The sequence below is a fragment of the Sphaeramia orbicularis genome, chromosome 24 (genome assembly GCF_902148855.1).
Source record: "Sphaeramia orbicularis chromosome 24, fSphaOr1.1, whole genome shotgun sequence".
In the NCBI taxonomy this organism is placed as follows: Eukaryota; Metazoa; Chordata; class Actinopteri; order Kurtiformes; family Apogonidae; genus Sphaeramia; species Sphaeramia orbicularis.
The window spans coordinates 25,181,061-25,203,858 of NC_043979.1; positions in this window are offsets into that span (position 1 = coordinate 25,181,061).

The window sequence follows — 22,798 nt, forward strand, 5'->3', positions numbered from 1 at the left end:
ACATATGTGATAGAGAAATCATAATAAAGCAATTCTAGAGCATACTTAATAAATAACTCCATCCTTTTTTTCATTGGAATCAAGAGATAAAGTTGCCTCTGAGCTGCTCAGTTATGAGATCATCCTGACTTGAGGCCAGTACTCGGAGAGCGTTTCCCATCTGACTGATTCTATGATGACCTCATTGTTTTCTAGTTAACTAATGACTGATCTTTGGCATAAAGGTTGGTTCTTAAAATTTGACTTTGTCCTGGTGCCACAGGTTCATCAGCGCATACAGAGCTGTGGAAATACTAATGCCTGTGGAAGCAGAAACCACTGAGCAACAGTAGCTACAGTGTTTGTATCATCTGAAAACTTGAATATTACGGTTCAGAACCTGACATCATATAACACTCCCTGTTTGTGTCAGCTGCCGTGTTTGTTTTTCATGGTATTTTTATGACCTTTATTAATGTGGATGTGAAGTGTAGACAGGGAGGTCACTAATGGATGTGGACAAGCGGGGTGTTCCTCAGACTCTCGAGGGAAACCCCTGACAGATGCCCACCCATCTTTTACATGTTGTCACTTGTTCAGTTTCTTGATTTATCCCTTTGAAAACTACTGAGTGTGTTTCTTGTCAGTCAGTAAATTAAATAGTACAGTTTCTTACACAGTTTTCCTTAACGCTTGATTCTGATTGGTCAGTAACAGCATTCTATGGTTATCTCCGGTTATTGATGTGACAGATCATTTTTACTTGAATAAAATAATTTCTAAATCATGTATTGATTAAATAGAATAATGTACAGTGAGCTGTTCTTGGTTTCCATCCTTTCTGCATCTAGACCTGTATCACTGTGTTAATTTTTGTTTGTTATATACAGTTCAAACCACAGAATGTAACATACCACCACCACATATTTAATGAACGTGATAAAATTAAATCATTTTTATATCGTTATTTTTGTCTAATTATCTTTTAGCAAATACCAGGATAATATTCAGAAAGTCATTAAAGTAAAATAAATGACTCTAGTATGAAGTAGAACACCCTGCAGCAAAAAAATACACTGTATGTATATTATTTTCTTAGGGGTCAGGAACCAAAATAGATCTTAGACTCATTTTGACTGAAATGGTAGTCATGTGATTGTGATGATTACATTAATAAAGAAAAAAATCATAGCATTGGGTCAAAATGTGAAATTCTATGAATTAATGAGATATGAGGTTTTACTCAAGAGGAATGTTTGTCTCTGTGCTAACAGTTCTGCACATCAGAATACATAGACTATGTTCATTCCTTTTTGTGCAAGATTTATGGATATATAAAATATACATAAACCTATGTATACACTGCATTTAATAACATTTCACTCAGCACTTTTGTCATTTGTTGTCCAGATCATCTTATCAAAGTATGTAAGATTTAGCGCCTTTTATCTATGAAGCTGATAACTGTAGACCGGTGAAATCTTGCTTATTAATGACGTCCTGACATTCCTGCAAACTTGTCCCAGAAAAACATTAATCTGACAGCAGAGGAGTCTGTAAAAAGTATGGATTCAATGGCAGTTTGTAGTGTGTTTTTGTAAGGCTGGATCCCAGGATGGCGCCAACTTTCTCTTTTTGAGGCTATTGGATTAACCCATAAAGACCCAGTGCTACTTTTGTAGCACTTCCAAAATAACCTTTTTGTTTCTCTATATTTGACTTTTCTGAAGTGATTCATCATCTATACTATTATCCTCTGTATTTTGTGTTTTTTCAGTGTAAATTATGTATTTTCCTATATTTGATTCAATCATCGTGCAGATGTTCATTAAAGCTCAAATTAAAGTCGAGGGTTATTATCAAAAACAGAAAACTGAAGAAAAAGGGATTTTTTCAGGTCAAACCCAGAGTGTCCATCCATTTGATCATGGATTCAACTCCATGGGTTTTACTGGTGAATCAATGTTGTAGAAGATGATGGTGTTTCCATGTTCACTACAGAGCCTCTGAATGTCCAAATGGGTCATATTAGATGACCCATGAAAAGATGACTAACTGTATTTTACACCAATTATTTACATGTTTTGATAGAATTAGTGAATCAAGAGGTATTAAACAGTTTAGATCAGTAGATGGTTTAGGACACTGGTGGATGTTTGGGTCTTTATGGGTTAAGATAGCTGAAAGAGTCACCTTGATTGTCTTTTAGTATCTGTTAATTCTGTCATTTAATATGTCTTACCATGTTTGTTTGGAAAACATATTATTATTATTGTTATTATTCTTATTATTAACCCTTTCATGCATGGTGGTCACTCCAGTGGACAGTTCTTCTACAGCTGTTCTCTTGTATATTCATGTGTTTTGTTGTTTTAGTTCCATATCAGTCGACACAGTGGACACTTATGCACTATCCCATAATACACTGACATTCAGACCATTACTGTACCTTTGCTGTTCTTGATAAAACTGATCTGCACTATCGTGTTTGAGTGTAAATCACTTGTTATTTGTTAGACACAAAGATTTTTTTGCATGTTATCACCATGAAGTGAATAATAACTAGCATTAGAATATGTTAAAATGGGAGAAAACATTTGATTTGCAGCATTAAAAATGTTTTTATTTCATTGTTTTCATATTACTTTCTTACGGAACAGGATTAGGGCCACTGGACTTTAATCTCAGAATTGTGACATTTTTTCCCCAGAATTCTGTCTTTAACTCAGATTTCTGACTTTAACTCAGAATTGTGACTTCAAACTCAGAATTGTGACTTTATTTCCTCAGAATTCTGACTTTAAACTCAGAATTCTGACTTTTTTTTCATAGTAATAATTAAAAATATACATATACTGGACCTTATTTTAATTATTGTATTTATTTCCACTGGCCCTAATCCTCTTCTGTACTTTCTGATATTGGGTTTTAAACACACATTTCTTTACTTCAAAAATTAAATGCATGGACATTTTTGTAACTCCATGAAAAAAAAATTGATCGCATTGTTGTTGTTTTTTTCAAGTCTAAGGAGGAATAAAAACACTCAAGAAAAAAATCATTACTAAGGTTTTCATAATTCATGTATGAAAGGGTTAATTTTATTTTGTGGTTGAGCTTGTTAACTTCCATACATTGACTTAAAAGACATCATTCAAGTCTTAATCCGGAGGAATTTCTCATCTTCATTCAGACGTCCCATTCAAGATAAAGGGTATTTCCCAAAATGTACAACTATTCCTTTAAAGGAAGTGTTGTAGATATCATATTATCATATCTGAGCCTCTGGGACCAGCCTAAATAGCTGGCATTCCCACAGGATCAGTGATTTGCACCTCTCAATGCCCACAGCCCGGAAGCACAAACACTGATTACTCCTGTGAGGCTCATTCTGCAGCACTGTTGCATGATGGTAAAGTGCGTCATTTCTCTGAGCGTGGCTGATCCTATCTGCCTGCTGGCGCTTCACAGATATGATCAACTATCCACACCATGATCCATCCTGCACCCACAAACCCAAAACCTAAAAAACCCAGCTAAAATTATAAACATTATATTTAGTTTGTCTACAGGGTTGGAAGGAAAACAGCACGGTGCAATCAGCTGTATGCGGCTTATGTCAAAGGAGGTTTAGGGACTAGATTGCAGGTTTTCTCACATGCATTTAGAAACTGGAAATAAACCATCAATTTGCAAATAACACCAGCAGTTAATGTAGGAGTGTAGATAGCTATCAGACTCATGAAGCGTGGATTAGAGGGAGAAATGTGGAAGGAGGAGGCCCAGCATGACGCAGTGGTTCGTGTTTGTGTTGCCTGTTGAAACAGCAATGGAGATTGATGGTGCTGGCCACGTTCAACGCAGTAGTAAAAAGAAAGAGATATGGACGCTCGTCAGCCTGATCACCCAAACATAGACACAAGAGTGGGAAAGACACATAAAGCCAGATAGGCAAGAGGGTAAAGCAGAAACAAGGACGTTAAAAAAACCAGAAGGTCTAGAGCTAAAAACAAGCAGATAGATAGATAGAGAGATAGATAGAGAGAGAGAGAGAGAGAGAGAGAGAGAGAGAGAGAGAGAGAGAGAGAGAGAGAGAGAGAGAGAGAGAGTGAGTGAGTGAGTGAGTGAGTGAGTGAGTGAGTGAGTGAGTGAGCTGTGGAAAAAATTATTTGACCACCCTTGTTTTCTTCAGTTTCTTGTTCATTTTAATGCAGTTACAAGTAAAGGTATTTGCACAAATATAAAGATAACACCAAAAATAGCTCGTAAGAGTTTAATTTCAGAGCTGATATCTAGACATTTTTTTTTGTTTTCTTGATAATAACCAAAATCAAATTCAGTTCTTACATCAATTGCTATGGCATTGTACTGCCAAAAACAGTGCTTTTAGGCCTTCCGTGTTTTCTTTTCTGTCTGTTTTAGTCACATGATATACACAGGAGTTAGTACTTGATTGCATAACCATTGTTTCTGATGACTTTTGATGGTCTAATAATTTTTTCCCCGACAGTACAGGGTGGGGAAGCAAAATTTACAATATTTTGAGGCAGGGATTGAAAGACAGTGTATGACCAATTAGTTTATTGAAAGTCATGAGAATTTATTTGCCACAAGAAAATTTACATAATAGAAAATGTTTTTATTCCATGTGTCCTCCTTCTTTCTCAATAACTACCTTCACACACTTCCTGAAAGTTGCACAAGTGTTCCTCAAATATTGGGGTGACAACTTCTCCCATTCTTCTGTAATAGTATCTTCCAGACTTTCTCATAATAGTTTTGCTCATATTCATTCTCTTCTTTACATTATAAACAGTCTTTATGTACGCTCCAATGATTTTTGAAATCTCCTTTGGTGTGACGAGTGCATTCAGCAAATCACACACTCTTTGACGTTTGCTTTCCTGATTATTCATATGGGCAAAAGTTTCTGAAAAGGTATGGATAATAGTGTTAGGTATGATTATGACATCAATATATGTTTGGTTTCACAACAATTGATGTAGTGCCTGCTGAGAAAAAACAACTAAATGTTCATTGTAAATTTTGCTTCCCCACCCTGTAGATAGATAGATAGATAGATAGATAGATAGATAGATAGATAGATAGATAGATAGATAGATAGATAGATAGATAGATAGATAGATAGATAGATAGAGTGAGTGAGTGAGTGAGTGAGTGAGTGAGTGAGTGAGTGAGTGAGTGAGTGAGTGAGTGAGTGAGTGAGTGAGTGAGTCGTGGAAAAAATTATTTGACCACCCTTGTTTTCTTCAGTTTCTTGTTCATCCTTTGCATGAGTGCAGCAGCATGACAAACTGCAAAAACAGAATATAAGACCAACATAGAATTTGCAAACACATTATACATAATACATTAGAAGTAGAAAAACAGTAAGGTCCAACAATAAACTGTAATGTGCCAAGTAAAATGGAATTGTTCAGTGATATGGACAGTAAAGTGTATAGTGGAGATATGTTTATGAACATCAGGCAGAGGTGAGTTTATTGTACAGTGAAATGGCTGTGAAGAAAAGATCCTCGCAAGAGAGTGAGGAGGAAAGTGAAATACTAGTAAGTGCAGGACAGACTCTGTCATACACAGATGGCCACTCATTGTATTTTGGAGAGGCAGCTGAACAAGCACCTCATCCATGCACTTTCTGGAGGGAGATAACTCATTCGCAGATGGACCGCAGAGAAGGGAGGTGCTGCTATGAAGTCAAACTGTAAACTGAATCTTGATATTTAACGCTGGATCGGCGCCAGAGAGCTGCGCTTGGTACCGCTGCTTTCTTTTTCAACACTCCACAGAGAAGATAAAGACGTCTCTCATTTTTCATACTCCGACCCCTCATTTCTCTTGTGTGCCTGTGTGTGTTTGTATGTGTTTGAGAGCGGCCTCCTCCAGTTGTTGAGAACGAATGCTTGAAATATTAAACACAGAAAGTGTATGTGTTTGGTTTCCTGTTCTGGTCACACACACACACACATGGCCTGAATTCTGCATTTGGTATTTTTGGTATTTGTTAATGAGTGCAGGTAGGAGAAAAGAAACCCTAAATGAGAGGAATATTTGTGATGTGTGGGTGTACACACCAGATTGCTTTATTACATCTCAGCCTCTTAAAGATGATTTAGATTTCTGACTCTCATTAAATCTCTTTTCTAGCAGACATCCCTTGTCTCTCATTAGTATTATTCTCAATAACTTCATGCAGAGTTGAATGTGGTTAACCATGACTTATCGTGCCCCACCAGTATTTGCCCTAAAACATTCTGTCACACAAACAGGGCGTCATGATGTGTGTTGTGGTTGTGTTGATTAGCTACTGCAGTTTGGGACTAATTTCTTCCAGTGTTTCCTTAGGCTTATGTGTTGTTTTCATTTTATTGTTCACAGGAAAAAATGGCTCAGCTGGTAAAAATGGAAAAATCACTTAATTTTCCTCCACCACCGAGCTACTGTTTTGGCTTTTGGAGTACAGCACTCCGCCTACGCAGCCATTCAGAGGCTGGATCTCCATTAAACGGTGTGGGCATGTGGAGGTGAAGGTGCCACCGAATCCTGTCAGTGACACATTATAATGACCACAAGTACGACACATGGAACATTTTTTGAAATGTGTAGCGCACATTTTACGACAAGTGAGGTATTCATGCAAACGTTTGCCGAAATAGGGGCTTTGATTTACCTTTAAATTTTTCTTCTGAAAGCAGGAGAGCCCCGGGCTGCAGCTTTCGGAGGAGGTTTCTCTGGTTTCAAAGCTGGCAGGCTGATCAGAGCGCAGGAGGTTTGTGAGCCTTGGCACTAACACACAGCACCAGGCTTTGAGGACCCAGATTAACCTGCACAGTAGTTAAATAAACACACATCCATGCACGGCCGCATGAATGGACGTTTCATCACTGACTGCTACATTTCCGTGATCGTATTGAACTCACACCCCACTTCACTCCATGATGCAATTAAAAAAACAGATTAAAACCCTACATGGAACTATAGATATAGGTGTGATCTGCTGCAATTTGCTTTGAATAACCCTCACTTTTGTGCCTGTTTCAGCCTGTTTTTATGTTTTGTCAGTTACTGTATTACATGCTTCTGTTCATTCGTCAAAACTACCTCAAGACCAAACTAGTTTGACCCCCTGCATATGTGCGTTTGTGAGCGTACGACAGAGTGGGGGCTGAAATTCAGACAACTGCTGGTCAGGAGCTTAGTGGGGTGTGAGGTAAACCCCCATGGCGGCGGGTCATGTTAAAACAGCAGAGGCGAGGGGGAGACAGGGCTTGTGTTTGTACACAGAGAACCCCAGGCAGCTCAGTAAAAAGAGCTTTATTATTTAGGCCTCTGCCAAGCAGAGATCGGGGTGGAAAATACACAGGATCCCCGGCGCCAAGTCCCTTGCTCTCGGAAAATCCGCCCCAGAGGCGTCCAAGCGTAGGGCCTGGATTTAATCACCCACCACGGCATTTGTCCTCAGTCTGAAGAAAGAAACCTACAATCAATCTACATCAGCGTGACCCTAAAACCCTCCACCAGCAAATATATTGAATAGGCACATTCCCTAATGAACCGTCATTTTTAACGTAGGGCACAACCTCTGAAATGACTGACCTTCAGATTCTAACAAAGTGTTACTTGTTCTGACACATTTGTTGAACTATTTCATATCTACTAAAATTGAATTCATGAATACATTCTTGCTTCTTACGAGAAATAATGCACTATTTTATCTGCTTTTCCTGTCAAATGGACAAAACAGCAGCTCAATTCAGACAGTAAACATCACATCTCGATGGCTGTTTGTGTCGCTGCACACTGATTGTAACTCAGCTCCATTGTAACAGTTTTGTCTTTGTTTTTAGAAAGCCATCATGAAACACCCATCTGAAGGCTTTTTAACTTCACGTCTGAGCTCTGCCTTAGATCTCCTTTCTTTGTCAGTGTTTTTGAGCGTTCCCTACCAAAGAGCACAATCACAAGTTCTAAGCAATCCAGATTTTTTTTTTTTTTCTTCTCTACAGCAACAGATTGTTTGTCCTGTTTCAATCAGAGGTCTGTATCCAGTGAACCAGAAGGAAGTGTAATGTTGGAAATGGGCTGCATGGATCTGAGCCCTGTGTGGATCTGTCAGTGTTCCCATTTGCTTGTGGACAAATCCGATAGAAGAGCACTAAGAGCCAAAGTGCTCATCAGTGCACAGAGATCAAGCCCTCCTGTTTTATAAAGCTTGATACGTCGGTAGATGAACAGTAATAAAACGATCACTGAATGGATAAATCCAAAAATATGTGCATGTGTCTGCCATTACACTGTAGTTGCGGTCACTGGGTTGTGGCTTTGCTTGACAATGGAAATTTCAACACATATAATTTGCTGACACCATCGGAAAGACAGTGACTTTTGTTATTTTTTAATCTGAGCGGCACTTTGACAGTTTCTATTACTCATCTCATTCATAAAGTTATTAAAAGCTGAAGGGATTTTTCCTTTCAGACTACCACAAGACAGACAGAGATTGGAGAGTCTCAACCCCTTACATCATATCCACTACATCTAACAATAATTGTATACATATTAAAATTATTTTCCTTTTATTTGTAGATTAATGTTTCCGTCATCAATTGTTTTCACTTATGATGGAGTGGATGTGATGTTCTGTTGTCTAATTATGAACAGGTCTTGTATGACAAAGAGTGAAAAATGAGTGAAAATACCAAATCTGAGTTGACTATGTTCAATGCTGAGGTCAGGAATGCCCATGTGGCCGATCTAGAAATGCAATCAAAATGTGCCTTCAGTCCTTTGAGTCATCTCCTGTAGCAGCATCTGTCATGTGACGTATGTGACTTTTTTTTCCTGAGCAATAGCTGCCTTAATTTCAGAGACTTCTCTCAATGGTGAAGAATCCTGTATGTGGAGTGAAACTTTGGAACAGTCTGGACATCCAACACAAGCAATGCCAAAATATCCACAGATTTAAACTGTTATATAAACTTATGGTCAGATCTCAGTATAAAGATAAAGGGTCTTAATATTTGTTACATCAATGTTCTGTCTTACAGTGTTAATGTGTGCTTGTTGTTCATCATTTAGTTGGTATGTGTTGTCCATTGCCTTCTGGTATTGTTCTGACCATTGCTGGTATGTGCTGCCCTTTACCATTTGTGGTATTATAGTTTTATTCTTACCATTGTTGGTATGTAACTATTATAACGGAAGTTGACAGTTAACTGTTACCCATGGTAACACCACCAGGAATGTACTTTTTTTTCCATTTTTCACACACATTTTGGTTATATAATGTAAATACTGTGGAATGTCATTCTAATTTGGTATAGGCCTATTTTGTTCATTGTTACCTGTGTTTTCATTAGGGTTTGTCTGTTTGTTTGTCTGTTAGCAAGATAACTCAAAAAGTTATGGAAGGATTTTGATGAAATTTTCAGGAAATATTAATATTGGCACAAGGGACAAATTATTATATTATGGTGGTGATTGGGGGGGGCAACGGATTTTAAAGAAATTTTCAGGAAATGTTGATCCTGGCACATGGAACAAACGCTTAAATTTTTGTGGTGATGGGGGGGGGGGGGGGGGGGGGGGGGGCTTCCTTAGCGGAGGTCTGCACTCTCCGAGTGATTTTCTAGTTCTGACTTGAAGTCTAAGGACAGGAGTGAGTAATGTTATTATGTTAAATTATTTGATGATGAGAATAGGGGTGGGATTAAATAAGTTTTAGTTCTTCCCACTCCTTTTCAAGTGTAAATGAATGATTTTGGAATTTCTGAACTTGCATGTGTTCTGTAAATGCTCGAAATAAACAAATAAATTAATGAATGAATCCTTTGAGAAAAAACATAGAATCAGGATCAAGATAGTCCTGATGGCAATACCCTCACAGGGACAAGGGTTAGTAAAACCTTCACAGTATCGTCACTTAAGTATTTTTACATACTTTGGGAGAAAAAAGTCAGAGCAGGTGCTAAGTTCTGATACAGGAATCCTCAGTTTCTATTGTTTTCCACCATTTTCTATCACACCCTGCCCACAAGCGAAGCCCAGCCTGCTTAAAATCATCCACCTTCAGTCTCCTGCCCAGAAAGGACAAGGTTGGCTGCTTCCTTGACTATAAGCCATAGCCAATGACCTCAGTTTTAATGAAGACCAGTCAGTGCCTGGTATTATCCTTCACCAAATGTGTTACACACCCACAGTTCTTCGATTCCTTTTACTTTGGCCACGCTAATGAACGAAGGAATAGAATAAGACCTAGGAATAAAAAAATAAACACCTGGGTACCATGTTATGTAGCTGGTAGTCACCCTTTATGCAGGCGGCAATGCTTGATGTTTCTCAAAAGGCTAAAAAATAAACAGTAATTGCATCTCATTTTTCTTTTTATGCTCAGTTTAACTACATCATTTATGTCTGTTCCAAAACACTGCTGGACACCAACACCCACCAACATGTGTTCAAAGAGAATCTCTTCGAAGACAAATACTCATGAGATCAATCACCTGCCATAAAGGGGGAAAATTTAGCCATGTCCACTTTGATCCACCAAGCAGATTATGAGATCACAAGAAAACTGAATTCTTCATCATCTGGATGAGGATGTTAGAAAGTTCAATCTGAGAAAGTTCTGTCCAAAACACACCCTGTTTGTGATTCACCAAACAAATACAGCTGCTGTTGGCTGATAGCATTCAGGCAATAATCCAGATGTAACACTGTTGTAAAGTATAGTTAAGTACAACACTGGAAAAACATGCACAAAAATAATTATTTTAGATCAATTTAAAGTTAAAACTGGGATTCTGTGAGTAAAATAAATTGAGCTACATGTTGTTGTTTTTTTCCCCTTCTTTAAGGCATTAAAGATTCCGTATGATATTTAGTGACATCTAGTGATGAAGATGCAGATTGTAACCTCCTGAATACCCCCGTCCTCCCCTATAGGGGCCCCAGAAAGCGCATTAAAGTCAGTGTTTGTTTCCAACATTCTGGGCTTTTTAGATAAAAATATTAACTCCATATTTATAGTAGATGACAGTGATGATAATGTAAACCCACAATGTTAACATTTAAAAAGAAGACTTAGTCCATTACTGTAAAAATAATGTGGCATAACATGGCACTTCTGCAGTAATGCTGCATTCCAGGCAACCCATAACTCATGTTTTTCCAACCTTCTACCAGTGAAAATGCATTGGAATGGCAATCAAACCTGTGACGTCCCACCCGTGAACTCGTACTAGATCGATGTACTCCCAGTTTCGAGCTCTGACGTCACGTAGCAATGGTGGCCCCCATGCATGTTTATGCAGATTGTTTATTAAAACAAGGTATTGCTCTGATATTATTTATCTGTAAATGTTCTGTGTAATCAGCAGCTACTCTAGCGTTAGCTAGTTTTCAGTCCAATGAGTGCAAGAATAAATTAATGTCAAATACGTATCCAAATATACAAATAACATAAAAGGTATAACAGCTTCTCTTGCCTTATGCGCCGTTTTTCCTCCTCTGTTTCCCTCAAATAGGCAAAGAGCAAGCACCTCTGGGATAGAAATGATTGTAAATGAGCATAAAGTACGGTCCGCCATGCCGGCTTGTTTACATCTAGCTACCACAATTCCTTGCGCTCAGGCAGTTTGGTGTGACTTGCCTGGAACGTTATAAAGTCGTGAGCTGTGATTTGAAGTTGTGACTTACGGGCTCAAAAAATGGCCTGGAACACAGCAGTAGATCCCCACGTCCATCTTACTCTGGTGATTTAAAAAAAACTAACACATCATTAGTATAGTATTATCTTTTCAGTTTATATGTCTATTTAATTGATAATTGGTAGATTTACATGACAGCATTATGAAAAAGAAAAAAAAAAATTCAAGTTGTGTTTGTTGTGACTTTGTGATGAAAAAACACCAGAAAATGTTTTTATTGTCATTCAAATCACATTATTTTTGCTTTTATGCTGCAGCTTAGAAATTACATACATGATGCATGAGGTAATTGGTATGCAAGTATAAATCTAGATTGCAGGAAGTGCTTTGCCTATATAACACTGAATATTGCCATTGCAGGATTGTCCAATGTCATTCACCATTCTACAGCTATCTGTGACTTATCACTTTGAAAACCCTCCTTGTTACAGGAAACTGACTACAGCTACACCCTGAAAGTGGCAAGTTTTGGCTAAGACATGTTATTTAATCATTATAATACCATGAAACACTTCATTATATGTACATATTCCATCAAAACAACATATCTCCTGACACTATTTTGCAAAAACACTGTTGCAGCATCCTGTTTTCAGGACCATCTAAGAACTAGCCAAACAACCCAGTTAACTTTTACCTCCAGTTCCAGACCAATGTCCAGTTCTGGTGAAGTGTTGAGATACGTTTGACTAGGTGAGACTATTCAGTTACAACTTACTGTACATTACATTGATCCTCCACCACATACATCTGTTGCAGAGGGTTATGGGTAGGACTGGCCAGATGTAGAACATCCTGATGTGTCTGTGGCACCATGTACCATAACATACTAAACATCTTCTGCCTACAAAGCAGTGTGATAGCATAGGTACTAACCCATTAAGACCCAAATCTCCACCAGTGACCAAAAGCATCTACTGATCTAAAATGTTCAATAACTTCTAAACCACTGATCCTATCAATACATGTAAATAATAGGTATAAAATGCCCTTTGTCTTCTTTTCATGGTCATATGATCCATTTGGATGTTCAGAGGCTTTGTAATGAAGATGGAAACACCGTTATCTTCTACAACATTGATTCACCAGTAAAACCTGTGGGGCTGGATCAATAACAGAGGATGGAGACACTGGGTTTATGTTCAGTTTATGATATATTTGCTACAAATCTCACTTTTTCTTCAGTTTTTTGTTTTGATATAATAACCTTTGAATTAACTCTGAATTTTCATGCATATCTAAATCAAACATAGGAAATTAAATATAGGAAAATACATGATTTACAGTGAAAAATGCAAACTATAGAAGATAATATTATAATAAATGGTGATAAATCACTTCAGAAAGGTTAAAGAGCGAGAAAAAAGTCATCTGGAAACTGCCACAAAAGTAGCACTGGGTCTTTATGGGTTAATGTGTTCAAACACACAGACATGAATCAACTAATTATATCTTGATCAATATGAAAAATCTCCCTCAGTGAAGGAACATGTTCTTTTGGTTTACATTATTTTCTCATCAAATGTCAAAAGGCATAAAGTATTACAGCACAGTGTTAACTTGATTTAATCTTCATGGCACCTGTTCTTATGGGCTCTGGTGCATGGTCTTTGTCCTGCTTTCATTTACTCTGCGTCAAAAACCTGCTGTTGAGTCATTCTCTGGCCCCCTCGGGCTAAATGTGATCCAGGATCATCTGGCTGGCTGTCAGTTGTTCGTCTCGAAACAGGTGTGTGAATCACAGTGGAGATCTCTGATTTGCTGCATCAGCTGTCCATCTGTTCGTCTTTTCGCTCCTCTGGCTGTATATGCTGTAAATTCTTCATGTTTGGATTTTAGTGAGGTAAACGCCAGTACTCTGGAAACAGTGTGTTGCCAAGAAAATACTCACTGAGAGTTAAAAAGGGAAGTTACATCAGTCCTAAAATAAGCCAGCTTAGTGAATTACTATCAATCATAGCCTTAGACTTCCACAAATCTAACAAATGTGTAGAAACGACTAGAGCTGGCTTTAGTTTGGTTAAATCAACTACCGAACCCACCGCCTCTAAAGCCTTGGATTTACTCAAAGAATTCATCAAAAGAGACACATTCCTACCACACCCACTATTTAGCTAACTAGCTAGCATGCACAGTGGGATCTGTGTATTTCAGCGAACAGCTATACATCGGTCACATGTGGATTTTTTTCTTTAATTAACATGCACGTGCTTCTGTTTGCACGTTTATTTTTAATGGTAGTCAAGACTTCTGCAATTTCCCAGTTTGGGATCAATAAAGTATATCTATCCATCTAAAAATCCACAATGTCAAACATATTCTTGGCAGCTTAAAGACTATTTAAGCTCATGTTTTGGGGCCATAAACCCCTCCATCCCAGTAAGAAAGTCACCCAAGTTGTTGATTTATTCCCACACAGCAATTAGCCATCGCTTTTGTCTTGGCCTTGTCGCGCTCCTCTCAAAACATCAGTCATCACATAAAAATGTGAAGTGATGCAACAGATACGGTTCTTAGAGAAATAGGGGCCGATGCATCACATGAAGCCTGTTGTTGGGATTTTCCCCCACACTGCTCGGTGCTGATCTCACTGGAAGCAAAATTAAACTTAATCACAGGCTAAAATGAAACTTTAATGATCCATGAGGGGAACTTTTGTTTGCTCCATCAGCAAAAACCAACAGAGTGCAGTAGAAGAAATAGGTAGATGATAAGAAAAGAAATGAAAAATTAGCCTAATATGTTGAACAGCTGTAAATACAAGTGCTTATTAAACCAGAAAAGTAGACACACTGTTATTACTTTTGCATTTGGAGGCTCTTATACATAATCAATATTTAAAACAGTCAAAGTGTGTCCAAACTGATACGCATACGGTCCTCTCTGCCTTTTGGCTCAAGTGTTAAATTCTTCCTGTGACTCTATAACCTACACTTTTGGCCACAGTTGCTCTCTCCAGATGACGTAAAGTGCTTTTCTGGTTTAAAAATAATATTGTTGTATGGGATTTGCAAGGAAATTAGGGTTTTGCTTGAAGCCTAAGGGGCCCTTCGGCAAACTGTTCCCAGTGAAAAGTGATCGGTTGGCGATTTTAAGGATCTTTATGCCCTTTATAATGAACTTGTATCTGTTTATCTTGAAAATAAAATCAGAATACTATAACAGAAACAGATTTGTATGTTTGTGAAAATGCATGTAAGAATACCTAAAATATCTGTGCGCCGAATTTTTTTCTGTAAAACTAACAGAGCTGATGATGAGACACAGTGCAGATTGTTGAGGTTTATGTTGATACATGGTGTCAGCATTCAAAGTCACTAGTGGTTATATTACTCATTTGCTTCTAAAACCAAGCATTATGGAGTGGCTGCTACTTGCACTAGCGTCTGTTTTCGCAACAGCACAAGAAAAACACTGTGCTGCCATGATCTCTCACTCTACTCTCCACATCAATCCCCAGTGTCGACCACTGATGCCTTTTTCTCTCCATATGACTCTTATTAGTTTGATATGAAAACCCGGTTTCGTCTTTATTCTCATGGTTTCGAGCCATTCTCAGTGTGTGTGCGATTTTCAACCTCCCATCTGCAGTGTTTGCCGACTTGAATCAGTCCCTCACCAAGCGGCCACAAAAAGACCTATTTGTTTTGGATGTACAGTAGAGTGGTTTCTCACAGCCTCCGAGCTCAAATAAAGGTTGTTTTAGTTATTACGCGACACCTGGGTCTGATTTTTCTCCATAATTGCAACAGTAAATGGAAGAATATGAGATTTTAGACGTAATTTGAATCAAGCTGCTGACCTTCCTTTTAAGTTCAGAATTAAAATTATATTAGAGCGCGCTATCAATGAAAGAATTACATCATATGCATTTGTTTCTCATAGCGCTGCCTTTAAACTGAATGACCTGCCGTTTCTTTTGAAGTCTTTGTCATGTTGGGAGCTGCTCAAGGAGCGAGTGGGAGGAAGCTTTCTGGATAAGGTGTCCTTGCGCTGTCAACACTTCCAGAATCAAAGCATCGTCTTCCCCTCGCTGTGCAAAAACACCCTCATGTTTTTAATTTGTGCGCAAGTGGTAGACTTTTGACTCTTTTTGCACAATTCTTTTCTCACTCAAAACCCCTGATGTGGGAGTTTCATGCAGTATGTTCAAGCCTGTGGAGTCACTGACATGTGCACCAGCTTTGGCTTAAACAACAACTGTCAGCCGTCAGTGGTGGTCTTTATAGTGTAAGAGATTTACTATGTCTGTCGTGTGTTATCTGTCAGTAATTATAGTGCATAAAAGAAGGTTAAAATGTGTATTTTCTGGTACAATAATGCATATTTATTGACTTCAGTACATTTATTAAATTCTTATGCAACTTAACTGTAACTGCAAATAAACATAATGCAACCCAGATTATATTCATGTTTCAATAAATGCTATTGTATGTTTTAATTTTGTGATCCACAGGTGTTACTCCTGAATCCATCCATTTTCTGAAGTGCTTAACCCTATAACACCAAACGTATCATATTTGATACATGAGTTTTGAAGCCCTCTATATGGTCAGTGTGATGTTTTTGTTTTTTTTTTGAAATGATGAGATGTTTTTTTTTTGTTTGTTTTTCTTGAAAAACCTGATCTATACAATTAGATACATGCAATACATGGATAATCCACCTGGGGGGAGGAATTCGTTCACCAGAAGCCTTTCCAGAGACACTACAAAATTGTCTTTAATGAGGAAGAAGGCAGAACTTTGACAGTTTTGAAAAGGAATTACCAATTTGTTAGACATGTTTGCGTTATATTTTGTTTTTGTTTGTTCAAAAATAATATTTGAGCATTGAGACCTGATGTATCAAATATGATACAAATTTGAAATTCATACATGGAAATTGATATTTGAAAAAAACATTTTTTTGACTGTTCAGAAGGACTAATAAAGGCTCCAGTTTCAAAGAACTGGAATTTTCTGTCAGTGATTTAATGGTTCAGGCTTTACAGGGTTAATGCTTCAAATGCAACCAATACCAAAATCTGTGATTTGTTAATTCATACCTTTAAAGGGGTCATATTTTACTAAATCCACTTTTATTAGTCTTTGGTACATTTATTTGTGTATTTGGACCCTAATAGTTCATAAAATTTGAATTTGAACCCTCCAGCTGCAAAGCTATCTTTATATTCATTTTGGTAAAAATCAAGTGGATTTCTACTACATGTTTTAATTCCTGCTTAAATTGTTATGTTTTAAAATTAGTTATGTCACAACATTTGCACACATAAGGTCAAGACTTCTGACGAACATTTCTCTGACTTCCCCATAACTGTTTGTCAGCAGCAGCGGTTGTAGTCCATTCTGAAAATATATCGAAACTTCGAGCCATTACCTGAAATGTTCAGTTGTTGGTTGAACGAGACAGAGCAGCACAGTCAACAGCCTGGAGGGGGTGGGGTGTAAAGTGGCTCATGTGCATTTAAAGGGCCAGCACTCAAAACAACCTTTCTGGTGTCATTATTCAGACATAGGGTTGAAGATAGACCTGTGGAATTGAATTAATGAGGAATTCAGATCCAAGGAGAGCATTTACAGTTTATGTAGACCACAGGGAAATGTTTTAAAATGCATAATTCCATTTAAAAAAGCAAAATATCACTCTTTTAACTGACAAAAGTACAAAGAGGAGAGTTTCAATGATTTCACTGACCAACATAAAGCTTCTGGAGCCAAAATTCACTAAAAAGCACCAGGATTTGAAAATATACACCTTCCCTCTGTAGCTCTTTCTTCTCTCCATCCTTACTGTACAGATGTCCTGCTGTGGGTGCAAATTATACTATATACAAATGGTGAGGGTGAAGTTATGGGCTAGACAGCAAAACAATGAGCTGAAGGTTGATACGGAACTGCAGAGTCAGGTTATAATTTTCTGTGGATTCGTCACTCGGACACTAACACAGTCATTTACACCATTATTATAAGAATGTTCATTATAGCTGCTTTTACTACATTCATACTAAACTACTTCTTCTTTGGCCCAAATAAAGAACCAAGGGTGAAGTTCCTGTTGTTTCTTTTAAAAAAAATTCTGCCAAGTATTGTTGATGTTTAGTATAGGAATTTGTTGTTTTCATCAAGCTCCACTGACTCTTCTGTAGAAATGTATCTGTATAATATCATGCCATCTGTATCTGACTTGTAATCTGCAAAAACATAAACACTAACCCTCAACTTCAAATGGAGTCAGAAATGGAAAATATGTCAGCAATATTGTTGTTGTAATCCATAAACTGTTTTATTTACTAATTTGTTAAACAAATGTTTCACTGGGAATAATCAAATATAAGGGCTTAGTGGTGCTGGAAAACGTCATCTTTTTGCATTCTTTTATGAATAAACACCGTACTTAAACACGCCCAGAGAGCCAGTGAAACATCTTCATCTTGTGGCTTTGCCTCATGGAAAGCCTCATATTATTAAGTTCCAGTTACTCCCCTCTAAGCAGGTTTTAATATGTTCAGCACAGAGATGACGTGTGATCTACCCACATCCACTATGCACTATAATATCTGTCCCACAGCTTCACAGAGGCTGCAGTCTGATGGTCGTTCACGCTAAGCTTGACCATCTTAAGTTGCTGGTATATCTGTACCAGATGGGATGGAGCCAGACAATGCAGACTTCATGGTTGTCAACTTTGGTGACATGCAATTTGCAAGTGAGACATTTCAAAGTGAGAATGATGGATGTGTTTTTCCTGCTGATGCTTATGACACAAATGTTCAAAAAAAAAAAAAAAAGACTGAATGCATCAGTGTTGGGAAGTACATTACTTGGAACAGCCCTACAAATAAATGACAAAATACTGAGGAAAAAATGTGCAAAATCATGGTTACTACTCAAAATATTGGTGGTTTGTTACAATATATTTGTTAAATATAACATTTATTATGTTGTTTTATATCTTTTCATTGTGCAGGAAAATTGAACAGATTTCAGTGCCACACCATCAAGTTTTAACGTGTAATACTGTTATGAAATGGACAGAGTTCATTTTTGATATGCATAGGATTTTTGTGTTTTGTGCCGGGTTAGTCAGAATTTATTTTGATATGTATAAGATTTGTTAAGCTTATTTATGAAAGCTGATGTGGGAATTTATGGTCAGTAAAAAGATAGGGTAAGGGAGTGGGAGTATTTACGTTTTTCAAATGTGTTTTCTGTTTTTTTTACCTCTGCCAAGGAGGTTATGTTTTTGCCGGCGTTGGTTTGTCTGTCTGTCTCTCTGTCCATGTGTAAGATAACTCAAAAAGTTATGGACGGATTTGGATGAAAATTTCAGGAAGTGTTGATACTGGCACAAGGAACAAATGATAAAATTTTGGTGGTGATCGGGGGGTGGGTGGGTGGGGGGTGGCACTGATCTGCCTTGGCGGAGGTCTACGCTCTCCAAGTCGTTTTCTAGTATGTAGATTTTTCTTGTTGCATTGGTTTTAAATAATGATCTTCAAAATAAACAGTCAATCAGTCGATGAAATATAAGATGTTCAAGTAGTGTCAGCAGCTTACGTTCATATCAGTATGTGTTTAGTGTTGTTTTTGACTGGTTGTCTTAGTAGTACTGCTGGAAAAAGGGTGAATATTTCCATTATGCACTGACAAGATTATCATTCTACGCTCTTCCATTCCTGCGTATTATCACTTTGAAACTTCCCCTTCTTACATGAATCAACCACAACATCTGAGCTGCAACTACACCCTGAAAATGGCAAAATGGCAAAGATACATGTCTTTTTAATCTGTTGTTTTCTTACAATGTTTTCCCTCATGTGCACATGTTCCGCCAAAATATCTGTTCTCTGGACATTATTTAGAAATGCATCATTGCAGCATCCTGTGAATACTATTGCCCAAGAACTTGCCAAACAATCACAACTACACAGGCACAGAGCTGATGAACTGTGGAGATAGTTATGTGAGCCTATCATTGTTTTATTTCAGTGTGCACCATCTCTCATCTGTAAATCTAATCCTGCTTATGGCTCTAAACAGCCTGAGTCTGTCATGTCTGGCTGCAAACCAGGCTGAAAGCCTGTTTACCATTGATAAACAAACTGTAGCACTGTAAAATATGAATTCAACTATTTTATTACATGTTTTAAAGTACACAGTGTTGAACATGAGTGTAAGGTTTACACTTGCTGATTTTAATTTATGGTTTTCATCCATAATGGTTGGGTTAAGGTTGTAAAAGAGAAACAAAAGAGAGAATCAAATGTAATATTACTTTGATTAACTAATTAGAATTGTTGTATTACTAGTGGCATTGTACCCGAGGTGCCATTGTACGATAGCATAATAAGTAGAACTTGTCTGCCACTACTATGCATTTGTAAACTACCATTTAATCATGCATTGTGCAGGTAATAATTTGAGCCAACATGTGAGGCATGAAGGGAAGAGCATGTATTTGTTTGGCCTGTCAAGCATGATTAAATTCATACAGCGGTAGTGAACTGCAGCCTTCACATTGTAGTATCGTTTGCAAGCAGTAGAAATTTCATAAACGGCAGCATAACCACTTCTGAAAATGGACTATTGTCTTGGATGGAGCAGGGATGAAGAATTCAAAGTAGAGAGAGGCTAAAATCGCCCAGCATACCTCACAACATTTGAATACAGACATAAAATTGGGCCTAGTAGATAGTCAGGTAATGTTTGTATTCATTTGGCGAGTTTGGCGGCGATCGGGCCTGTGAAGGCTGAGGAAAATCCGTGCAAACGCCCTCCTGTGCTGCAACATCGATGGGACACAGAACGTGTATTATATAGTAGGATTTCTACAGCATCAGAATCACATTGCAGTACATTGATTCACCACAGCTGATGCCCCTTTACTACTTGTTTTAAATCTACTTCTTTTTTTTGTAGTAGTAGTAGTAGTAGTAGTAGTAGTAGTAATAGCAGTAGTAGTATTAGGGGTGGCGGTAGGAGCAGCAGCAAAACCAGAAATAGTAGAAGTAGTAGTAGTAGTAGAAATACTACTAGTAATAATAGCAGTAGTAGTAGCAGTTAATGGTAAAAGTAGTCGTAGTAGTAGTAGTAGTAGTAGTAGCAGCAGCAGCGGTAGTAGTAATAGTAGTACTAGCAGTGGTGATAGCAGCAACAGCAGGGGCAGCAGAACCAGTAATAGTAGTAGTAGAAGAAATACTACTAGTAGTAATAGTAGTAGTAGTAGCAGTTAATGGTAAAACTACTAGTAGTAGTAGTAGTAGTAGTAGTAGTAGTAACAGAAATACTACTAGTAGCAATAGTTGTAGTAGTAGTTGTAGTAGTAGTAGATGTTGTAATCATATGGAGACACTGAATGAATGAATGAATGAATGAAATGTTTGAATGTCTTGTTTCATATGTTTCTGTGATATATTAATTGGTGTATGGATGAAATATTGCACTATTTTGTTTTATTTTGTTTTTGTGTGCATCCCAGAAAGAAGAGTTGGAGCTGTGGTGATAGTCTATGTGATCCTAAGGAAATGGATGGATGGATTATTATTATTATTATTATTATTATTATTATTATTATTATTATTATTATTATTGTTGTTGAAATTCTCATTAAAACAGTATCAAAAATAGTGCCTTTTCTCCTTGGTGACTACATTTGATGGATAATGTTGACTGAAAACTTGGTCTAATTTTGTCAAGGAGAGCAAAGACGAGTCCATATGTACATCGAGCCTGAAGAAGAGGGAAAGTCAAGGAGAGGAAAAAGGTGATGCTGAAAGGTGACTCCATGTGTGTGGTCTCCCCATATCAGATGCCCTACTGGGAGACATGCACGCACCATGTTGATACTCAAAAGCCTTGGATGTTTGTTTAAAGTGAGTAATTGATACTTGCCACTGGAAGAATTTCCCCCAATTTGGCATGGAGTGTGAGAACAAGGGGAGTCCAGTTTGCCATGTCTGCCTGCTGTCGGCATGTGTTATGCTACGGGAAATACGCTGGCCCTGGTCCTCCTGCTTCTTTGGACTTCACTGTAATGGCAGCACCAGACCACACATACTGCCACTTTTATGGTTTTCAGCCGAGGATTCCTTCTGTCTGTGCCAAATTGCCTATTATCCAAACTTTCAATAAACAAGCAAAGAAATGTAATGCTTTTGTTTAGTTTGGGAGCACAGTTGAAACACTTTAAAGCTACTTTTTTAGGACACCAAGGAAAGATCAGATATCTCAAATTGAAAATATGATCTCTTACTGGAGGGCCCTGGATCCATGAAACGGCCCCTAAGTGAATTACTTCTTGAATTCATCTTGAGAATCGCAGGCTTGCTGCTGCTGCTGCTACTTCTTCTCCTCTACAGACTGAACATCACTGCAGCCTATTGTGGATTTGTTGAAAACTGCTCCATTTAAAGACGCTCCAAAGTGGTCATGGCTCTTTTGATCTCGGGCTTTTTGACACCTTAAAACATGACGTGAAAATGTGCACAAAAGAGGCTTATCCGCGGCAGGATTCCACCTCAGTTGTTGTCTTTGCCTGCATGTTTTTGACTTAGAAAAGGGAGGATCTTTGCACTTTGTTTTGATTGCCGCTACTTACACCGCCGGCATCTCCTCTCATGCGCAAAATGGTGCTTGAATATCATTTTGATCATTTCATTCTTCTCCTTTCAGCTGCCCTCACTCGTGCGTCAGTACAAAGTGTGGGTTCTAATCCTTTAATGAATGTCTTCTTCTGGAGCTTCACATGGCAGCACATTCCAACCTCTGGACAGTGAACAGCTGGATGATTGCAGCAGGGTGTTTTATTTTATTCCACACTGTCACATGTTCATATTGCGCACCAGCGTTTATCCTTGTACCTGTTAGAGATGAAGAAGCAAATAGTAGCTCTACAAATGAGAAAAAAAGAGTCAAATCCAATTTTTTGGACAGGCCACAGTACAGCTGGTCACTCATTTCTGATCATAAAACTCATACTGGAAACCTTTTTTTTTTTCTTTTAGTGTTTTTGTGGTTTTGAGAGTGGACAGGCCTTCATTTGAAGATTTGGTGTGATTGATGCATGCTGAGATGGAAAATAGTACCTAG